The sequence below is a fragment of the Giraffa tippelskirchi genome, chromosome 7 (assembly GCF_054371585.1).
Source record: "Giraffa tippelskirchi isolate mGirTip1 chromosome 7, T2T-mGirTip1v1.2.pri, whole genome shotgun sequence".
NCBI lineage: Eukaryota > Metazoa > Chordata > Mammalia > Artiodactyla > Giraffidae > Giraffa > Giraffa tippelskirchi.
In genome coordinates this window covers 67,644,111-67,653,902 of record NC_137281.1, presented here as the reverse complement: position 1 = coordinate 67,653,902, position 9,792 = coordinate 67,644,111, and the positions used below count along the sequence as shown (strand labels likewise).

At 40.1% G+C, this 9,792-nt stretch overlaps 1 pseudogene; it reads left to right on the top strand.

Moving 5' to 3' along the window:
* The first annotated feature begins 1,373 nt into the window (after nt 1-1,373).
* LOC145513796 (olfactory receptor 5AP2-like) lies at nt 1,374-7,226 on the top strand (annotated as a pseudogene).
* The last annotated feature ends 2,566 nt before the right edge of the window (nt 7,227-9,792 follow it).

Sequence of the window (9,792 nt, the reverse complement as noted above, 5' to 3'; positions counted from 1 at the left end):
TGGGGAAACAGTGTCAGACTTTATTTTTTTGGGCTCCAAAATCACTGCTGATGGTGATTGCAGCCATGAAATTAAAAGACGCTTACTCCTTGTAAGGAAGGCTATGACCAACCTAGGTAGCATATTTAAAAGCAGAGACATTCCTTTGCCAACAAAGTTCTGTCTAGTCAAGGCTATGGTTTTTCCAGTGGTCATGTATGGATGTGAGAGTTGGACGGTGAAGAAAGCTGAGAGCCGAAGAATTGATGCTTTTGAACTGTGGTGTTGGAGAAGACTCTTGAGAGTCCCTTGGACTGCAAGAAGATCCAACCAGTCCATCCTAAAGGAGGTCAGTCCTGGGTGTTCATTGAAAGGACTGACGTTGAAGCTGAAACTCCAATACTTTGGCTACCTCATGCGAAGAGTTGACTCATTGGAAAAGACCCTAATGCTGGGAAGGATTAGGGGCAGGAGGAGAAGGGGGCGACAGAGGATGAGATGGTTGGATGGCATCACCGACTGGATGGACATGCGTTTGGGTAAACTCCAGGAGTTGGTGATGGACAGGGAGGCCTGGCGTGCTGTGATTCACGGGGTCGCAAAAAGTCAGACACGATTGAGCGACTGAACTGAACCGAACTGAACCCTGTATATGAGTTTAATAAGCCTTGACGTAACTCCTTTCCCAATTTTGAACTAGTCTGTTGCTCCATTGTTTCTAGCCGTTGCCTCTTGACATGCATACAGGTTTCCTTGGAGGCAGGTAATGCGGTCTGGTATTGCTGTCTCTTTAAGAATTTTCCTCAGTTTACTGTGATCCACACAATTTGAAAATGCAGAAAGATGATAAACTATATATATTTAATTTTGTCACATCATAGGTTTTATGGTGTTAATAATTGAATATACACTAAGTGGTGTTACATATATGTATATATATAATTCATTGTAACCTCATTTTTATTTAAAAATTAAAAGCCGAGTAGTGCAGAGAACAAAATCTAGTTATCCATAGGTAGTGTAAATATGTTCAGAGTTTTGCTGTTTTTACAAAATCTTTACTTTTTGGATATATTTATTGGGATGCCTGTATGTCTGTATAAGGGTGAACGGTTGTGCGTTTGTTTTGTAATTTATCAAATGAAAATAAAGTGCCTGTATAGGGGTTTGTGAACTGGAAATAAGGAGTGCTTGTTGATTGGTATCATTTAACTATAATCTGTATTCCATTCACAATCAACTTATTTGTATGAAGTGCCAGATGATAAACTACATCTTGATGTCAGTTAATTATTCCTGAGAGACCAAGGATTCATCACCCAGGGACCAGACACAGAGCTTATAATCTAGGTCAGGCAGGAGACAATGCTGAATCCTCCAGCAGACAAAACTACATGCAACAAACAAGTCAGGAGTTCTGGGATAGGTACTGATATCTTTCTCATTTCTCTGATATATATTTGAGATTTCCTTAGGTTTTTAATCCTTTTTTGAAAGAAAGCATGTTATATAAACAAAGGAAGATATGAAATATATACAAAATTTTATTTTACTTACTTTTCCAATCTGTTTATTTCAAATCAATATATTTGTTATTGTTGTTTAGTCGCTAAGTCATGTCTGACTCTGCAAACCCACGTACTGTAGCACACCAGGCTTCCCAGCCCTTCATTCTTTGAATTTGCTCAAATTCATTTGCACCAAATTGCGTTGGTGATGCTATCTAACCATTTCATTCTCTGCTGCACCTTTCTCCTTTTTCCTAAATTTTTCCCAGCATCAAGGTCTTTTCCAAAGAATCGGGTTTTTTTTCCAATGAGTTGGCTCTTTGCATCAGATAGCCAATGTATTGGAGCTTCAGCTTCAGCCCTTCCAGCAAATATTCAGGGTTGATTTCCTCTAGGATTAACTGGTTTGATCTCATTGCAGCCCAATGAGAGTCTTCTCCAGCACCACAATTTGAAAGTATCAATTCTTCGGACATATACACAGCTAAATATACATAGTCCAACTCTTTTGTGATCCCATGGACTGTAGCCTGCCAGGCTCCTCTGTCCATGGGATTTCCCAGGCAAGAATACTGGAGCGGGTTGCCATTTCTTCCTCCAGGACATCTACCTGACCCAGGGATCAAACTCATGTCTTCTGCATCTCCTACACTGGCAGGCAGATTCTATATCACTGAGCCACCTGGGAAGCCCTACGTTCAACTCCACTTTTCTTAAATTCTCACAGAATGTAAGAGGACGGGTACGACATTGTATATCACACAATTGGTTTGTGTATAACAAGGGGACATAAAATTCAATTGGCCACCCCTAAGACAAATGACTCCTAAATCAAGGATGACTGGTCTCAGAGATATTCAAGAGAAATATGGATCAAATAAAGAATGAAACTATCAAAATTTTTAGAGACTGGGATGGGGACACAGTTCATGCCTGATTGTCTCTGGGACTGTGAGGATATGAGTATTTGTAGCATGTGTCTTACATAACTGATCTTGTGTTGAATATATCATGTTAAGTAGAATAGACTAGGGCAGAAGGATCCACACAGTAAACCACACCTCCTTTCTTGCTTCTCTGTCATCTGTGCTATCAGCATCTCTACAATTGGGTCCCAGACGTTCTTCATCATCTCCCCTATGTAACAGCAGCTCTCAGAGGTGAGAATATCAGCCCTGAATATGACTGCCTCTCCACTCTAACATTTCATACGTAGGCACCCTTCCACCCTCTTATCCAAAAACTATCACCTTTCTGCTCCAGTGGGTCTTCACAAACTATCTGTCTCTCATATACTAAAGTCGAACAAACCTTAGAGTTTAATGGGAAAATGAGTTCTTGTAATGTTCAGAAACTTGTCATAGCTCTTCCTGCTCCACACTCATGGAAGATGAAGAAATTGCAAAGCAATATATTCATCATATACATCACTCATTAACTATATTTTTCTATTACAGGATATGACAACACCCGTACATCATTGAAACAAAACAAAACAGAGATCTCATCAGAAGATTTGGGTTAGCGTAACAAACTAATTGTGAGAATCTTGCCTTCAATCTGAGGACATAAATTTCTTAATATTAGATTGAAGTAGCGAAAATCATAATAAACATTATACAAATTAATGTGAAAATAGCCTGATTTAGCTTAGATGAATTTGCGTTACAAACACTACAGTGTTTTATAATTGTATCATTATTATCATCATTTTACCAGTTACATTAAATTGGATATATTTCCCAAAGGGTCAATTTAACTTCAAGGCATCTTAGCATTATTTATCTCTTCTTCTAATTACTGAAATATAGAAACAAATAGCAATTTAGCAATTAAGACAGTGAGATGATATTAACCCTCCACTTCCATATTCTTTTTCATAACCAGGAATTTTCATATGTGAGGGATGACTGCTGAGAACTGCACTGTGTTTACTGACTTCATATTCTACTTTCTGGTAGACAAGATGTGCAGCAGGGGCTCTTCGTGCTCTTCCTGCTGGTTTATGGCATAACCGTGGTGGCCAATGTCGGGATGGTCCTGCTGATCAAGGTGGACCCCAGACTGCATACACCCATGTATCGTTTCCTGAGCAATCTGTCCTTCTGTGACATCTGCTATTCTTCTACTATCTCTCCCAAGATGCTGGCTGATTTCTTATCTGAGCAAAAAAGGATTCCATATGATGTATGTGCCACCCAGATGTATCTTTTTGGAACCTTTGCAGATGCAGAATGTCTCATGTTGGCTGTCATGGCTTATGACCGTTATGTGGCCATTTGCAATTGCAAAAACGATACCCAGTTGTGGATATGACTAGTGATAGATGCAAAGTCCGATGCTGTAAAGAGCAATATTGCATAGGAACCTGGAATGTTAGGTCCATGAATCAAGGCAAACTGGAAGTGGTCAAACAGGAGATGGCAAGAGTGAACGTCGACATTCTAGGAATCAGCGAACTAAGATGGACTGGAATGGGTGAATTTAACTCAGATGACCATTATATCTACTACTGTGGGCAAGAATCCCTTAGAAGAAATGGAGTAGCCATCATGGTCAACAAAAGAGTCCAAAATGCAGTACTTGGATGCAATCTCAAAAACGACAGAATGATCTCTGTTCGTTTCCAAGGCAAACCATTCAATATCACGGTAATCCAAGTCTATTCCCCGACCAGCAACGCCAAAGAAGCTGAAGTTGAACAGTTCTATGAAGACCTACAAGACCTTCTAGAACTAACACCCAAAAAAGATGTCGTTTTCATTATAGGGGACAGGAATGCAAAAGTAGGAAGTCAAGAAACACCTGGCATAACAGGCAAGTTTGCCCTTGGAGTACAGAATGAAGCAGAGCAAAGGCTAATAGAGTTTTGCCACGAGAATGCACTGGTAATAGCAAACACCCTATTCCAACAACACAAGAGAAGACTCTACACGTGGACATCACCAGATGGTCAACACCGAAATCAGATTGATATATTCTTTGCAGCCAAAGATGGAGAAGCTATATACAGTCAGCAAAAACAAGACCAGGAGCAGATTGTGGCTCAGATCATGAACTGCTTATTGCCAAATTCAGACTTAAATTGAAGAAAGAAGGGAAAACCACTAGACCATTCAGGTATGACCTAGATCAAATCCCTTATGAGTATACAGTGGAAGTGAGAAATAGATTTAAGGGACTAGACCTGATAGACAGAGTACCTGAGGAACTATGAAAAGAGGTTTGTGACATTGTACAAGAGACAGGGATCAAGAAAATCCCCATGGAAAAGAAATGCAAAAAAGCAAAATGGCTGTCTGAGGAGGCCTTACAGATAGCTGGGAAGAGAAGAAAAGTGAAAAGCAAAGGAGAAAAGGAAAGATATTCCCATCTGAATGCAGAGCTCCAAAGAATAGCAAGGAGAGATAGGAAAGCCTTCCTCAGCAATCAATGCAAAGAAATAGAGGAAAACAAGAGAATGGGAAAGACTAGAGATCTCTTCAAGAAAATTAGAGACACCAAAGGAATATTTCATGCAAAAATGGGCTCGATAAAGGACAGAAATGGTATGGACCTAACAGAACCAGAAGATATTAAGAAGAGGTGGCAAGAATACACAGAAGAACTGTACAAAAAAGATCTTCATGACCCAGATAATCACGATGGTGTGATCACTCACCTAGAGCCAGACATCCTGGAATGTGAAGTCAAGTGGGCCTTAGAAAGCATCACTATGAACAAAGCTAGTGGAGGTGATGGAATTCCAGTTGAGCTATTTCAAATCCTCAAAGGTGATGCTGTGAAAGTGCTGCACTCAATATGCCAGCAAATTTGGAAAACTCAGCAGTGGCCACAGCACTGGAAAAGGTCAGTCTTCATTCCAATCCCTAAGAAAGGCAATGCCAAAGAATGCTCAAACTGCTGCACAGTTGCACTCATCTCACATGCTAGTAAAGTAATGCTCAAAATTCTCCAAGCCAGGCTTCAGCAATACGTGAACCGTGAACTTCCAGATGTTTAAGCTGGTTTTAGAAAAGGCAGAGGAACCAGAGATCAAATTGCCAATATCCGCTGGATCATCAAAAAAGCAAGAGAGTTCCAGAAAAACATCTATTTCTGCTTTATTGACTATGCCAAAGCCATTGACTGTGTGGATCACAATAAACTGGAAAATTCTGAAAGAGATGGGAACACCAGACCATCTGACCTGTCTCTTGAGAAACCTGTATGCAGGTCAGGAAGCAACAGTTAGAACTGGACATGGAACAACAGACTGTTTCCAAATATGAAAAGGGGTACGTCAAGGCTGTATATTGTCACCTTGCTTATTTAACTTATATGTAGAATACATCATGAGAAATGCTGGGCTGGAAGAAAAACAAGCTGGAATCAAGATTGCTGGGAGAAATATCAATAACCTCAGATATGCAGATGACACCACCCTTATGGCAGAGAGTGAAGAAGAACTAAAGAGCCTCTTGATGAAGGTGAAGGAGGAGAGTGAAAAAGTTGGCTTAAAGCTCAATGTTCAGAAAACTAAGATCATGGCATCTGGACCCATCACTTCATGGGAAATAGATGGGGAAACAGTGGAATCAGTGTCAGACTTTATTTTTTTGGGCTCCAGAATCACTGCTGATGGTGATGGCAGCCATGAAATTAATAGACGCTTACTCCTTGGAAGGAAGGTTATGACCAACCTAGATAGTATATTTAAAAGCAGAGACATTACTTTGCCAACAAAAGTCCATCTAGTCAAGGCTATGGTTTTTCCAGTGGTCATGTATGGATGTGAGAGTTGGACGGTGAAGAAAGCTGAGAGCCGAAGAATTGATGCTTTTGAACTGTGGTGTTGGAGAAGACTCTTGGGAGTCCCTTGGACTGCAAGGAGATCCAATCAATCCATCCTAAAAGAGATCAATCCTGGGTGTTCATTGGAAGGTCTGATGTTGAAGCTGAAACTCCAGTACTTTGGGCACCTCATGCGAAGGGTTGACTCATTGGAAAAGATCCTAATGCTGGGTAGGATTGGGGGCGGGAGGAGAAGTGGACAACAGAGGATGAGATGGTTGGATGGCATCACCGACTCGATGAACATGGGTTTGGGTAGACTCCGGGAGTTGGTGATGGACAGAGAGGCCTGGCGTGCTGCAGTTCATGGGGTCGCAAAGAGTCGGACACGACTGAGCGACTGAACTGAACTGAACTCTTTATACAATTGCCATGTCCAGGGGAATCTGTACTCAGCTTGTGGTTATTGCCTACATTGTAGACTTGGTTGATTCGGCAATCCACACCTATTGTACATTTCGGTTGTCATTCTGCAATTCCAATATCATCAATCACTTTTTCTGTGACATCCTACCGTTACTTGCTCTCTCCTACTCAGATACATCCATCAATGAGATAATGCTGTTCATATCCAGTAGTTTTGTTGTGGGGACCAGCATTATCACTGTCCTCCGCTCCTACAGCTACATCATAGCAACCATCCTTAGAATGAACTCATCTGAGAGGAGACGCAAAGCTTTCTCTACCTGTGCCTCCCACTTAACCACTGTGGCTATATTTCACGGCACACTCCTGTTCATGTATTTCAGACCCAGCTCTAGTTACTCCATGGACACAGACAAAACGGCCTCTGTCTTTTACACAGTTGTCATCCCCATGTTAAACCCATTTATCTACAGCTTAAGGAATAAGGATGTAAAAGGTGCCCTAGAAAAAGCAATCAGCCCTAAATTATGTTGTGGGTGATACAGTACTTTCATCCTGAAGTATTTAAAGATTCTAAGAGAAGCAGCGCAGGAACTTTGACATAGATTCTTGTAGTCTTACTAGTACAGCTTCTGAATATATTCCACTACTTACATTTTCACCTAAATCAGTTTAGGGAACAGCCATCACACTAAACTCTTCAAACTAAGGAGGAGTAGTAATTGGATCACTTTTCTGTTTTGCAGAGAGGGTTTTTTACACCTCTTTTTTCTTTTCTTGGAGACGTCTCAGTGAGACGTCATGCACAGAGCAACCCCCTACCCATGTTAATTTGACTTACCTTCCTAAAGGCTCCTATTTATTTATTTATTTTTTAACAATAGGCTTAATAAACTTGCTGAGTCAGATGGGAGTGTTAGTGGGTCAAATTAGGTTTGTTTATATCCTTTTCATGTATTTGTTTCACCCTAACAAAGCTCCATCGTAACATTTAGAAGCAAATAATTTGTAAGTAAGACTGAATGAGAAATTTCTCTCCCTAGATTAAATATTCCATAAAAGTTTGGTCCTTCCTGTCTAGTTCGCTGTTGTCTACCATTTACAATGCTTAACCCCAGGATGCAATTCAAAAGTATTTATTGAATAGATGAATGAATTAGCCTGAAAAACTAATAGAAAATTGAACCTTTGTAAATTTATCAAAAAAATAATAATCATTTCTTTAATTTCATTCTAGTGTGTTCACTTTATGTGAAATCCATCTGCATTTGTTTTCTTTTGCATTAGGCAAAAATGAGAATCTGGCACAAGAATTATTTGTTGTAAAAATCTGCTCAGTTTCTCTTCATTCTGCTTCAGCTATTATCATCAAACATCCCCTGATTTGCCAGAAGTCACTGGGGAGGACTTTGTTAATGAAAACTATTGTCTGCCACATCAGTAAAAAAGGAGGCTGATATCATGAAGCTGTCATAAAACAGCTGCCTGGTCAGTGAGCCCTGAGGGGACTCAGGATGAGAAAGAACAGAATAGTCTTTCTCAAGGTAGGCTGGCCCCAGATAGCTAAGTTCAGTTCAGTTCAGTTGCTCAGTCGTGTCCAACTCTTTGTGACCCCATGAACTGCAGCACACCAGGCCTCCTGTTCATCACCAGCTCCAGGAGTTTACTCAAACTCATGTCCATTGAGCCTGTGGTGCCATCCAACCATCTCATCCTCTGTAGTCCCCTTCTCCTTGCACCTTCAGTCTTTCCCAGCATCAGGGTCTTTTCCAGTAACTCAGTTCTTCTCATCAGGTGGCCAAAGTATTGAAGCTTCAGCTTCAGCATCAGTTCTTCCAATGAATATTCAGGTCTGATTTCCTTTAGAATGGACTGGTTGAATCTCCTTGCTGTCCAAGGGACTCTCAAGATAGCTAAGATGCATATCAAAAGAATAATGTCAGTGAGCCCAAACTGTTGCATCTTCCCATACACAGAAAAAGTGCTAAATTCTTTAGTTTATCTGGTTTTCTTTTATTAACAATAATCTTTTGGTGTTCTGATTATCTGATCTTTTGTTGCAAAATCTTCTATCTTTCTTGGCTCCCCTTTGCCTCTTCAGAACTTGCCTCTGCAGAACAGTTTCTTATCACTATCTGAGATGTTGTGTCCCAGGCTTGAAGTCCTCAGAATGTCTGCCAGATAAAATATAACTCTCAACTTTTAGTTCGTGCATTTTTTTCCCCACTGGGCAATTTCATCTCCCCAGTGGGTTCATAGCATTACGCTAGTTAAAACTGAAAAAAAAAAGAAAAAGAAAAAAGAAACTGAATGCCCTGTTGATATAATTTAAGTTGTAAAACAAGAGCTATTAATAAAAATATATTCCCCTTGTGGGGAGTGGGCTGGGGAGAAAGAAGCAGTAGTTATATTAGCATGCCATGTGTAATGATTTATGTTATCTCTCTACATAACTATGAAGTAAATTGGAATAATATTCTAAACAAAATGTTAATGTTCTGTACTCCTGGTATCCAATTAGCAATTAATCCAGCTGTAAAAATAAAACACAATTTCAGGTTCTTGGAAATCTATTTTTTTTTTAATTAAAATACAGTTGATTGACAAAATTGTATTAGTTACAGGTGTACAGCAAAGTGATTCATATCACTTTTTTTGCATATGTTTGTTGTTATTTAATCACTAAGTCACATGTGACTCTTTTGTGACCCCCATGGATCATAGCCATGCTTCTTTGTCCATGGGATTTCCCAGGCAAGTATACTGGAGTGGGCTGCCATTTCCTTCTTCAGGGGATCTTTCTGACCCAGGGATTAAACCAGTGTCTCCTGCTAAGTCCATATTTATATATATATTTATATATACTGGTGACTAAGAAGGTAAAGAATCTGCCTGCCAATGCAGGAAAAAACAATTAATTTAGCACACACTTGCATTCCTAACACCACTTTCTGCTGTTTAAGACAAAGCATTTGGTTCTCATCACCCACAGGCTGTCGTTTTCTTCTTCCCCATTGGAAGCCCACATTTGCCAAGGCCTATGTCACTGCTGATCTGTATAGATAGAACCCTTTCTGTAGTGTAGTTCCCACTGCCATGGGTGGAG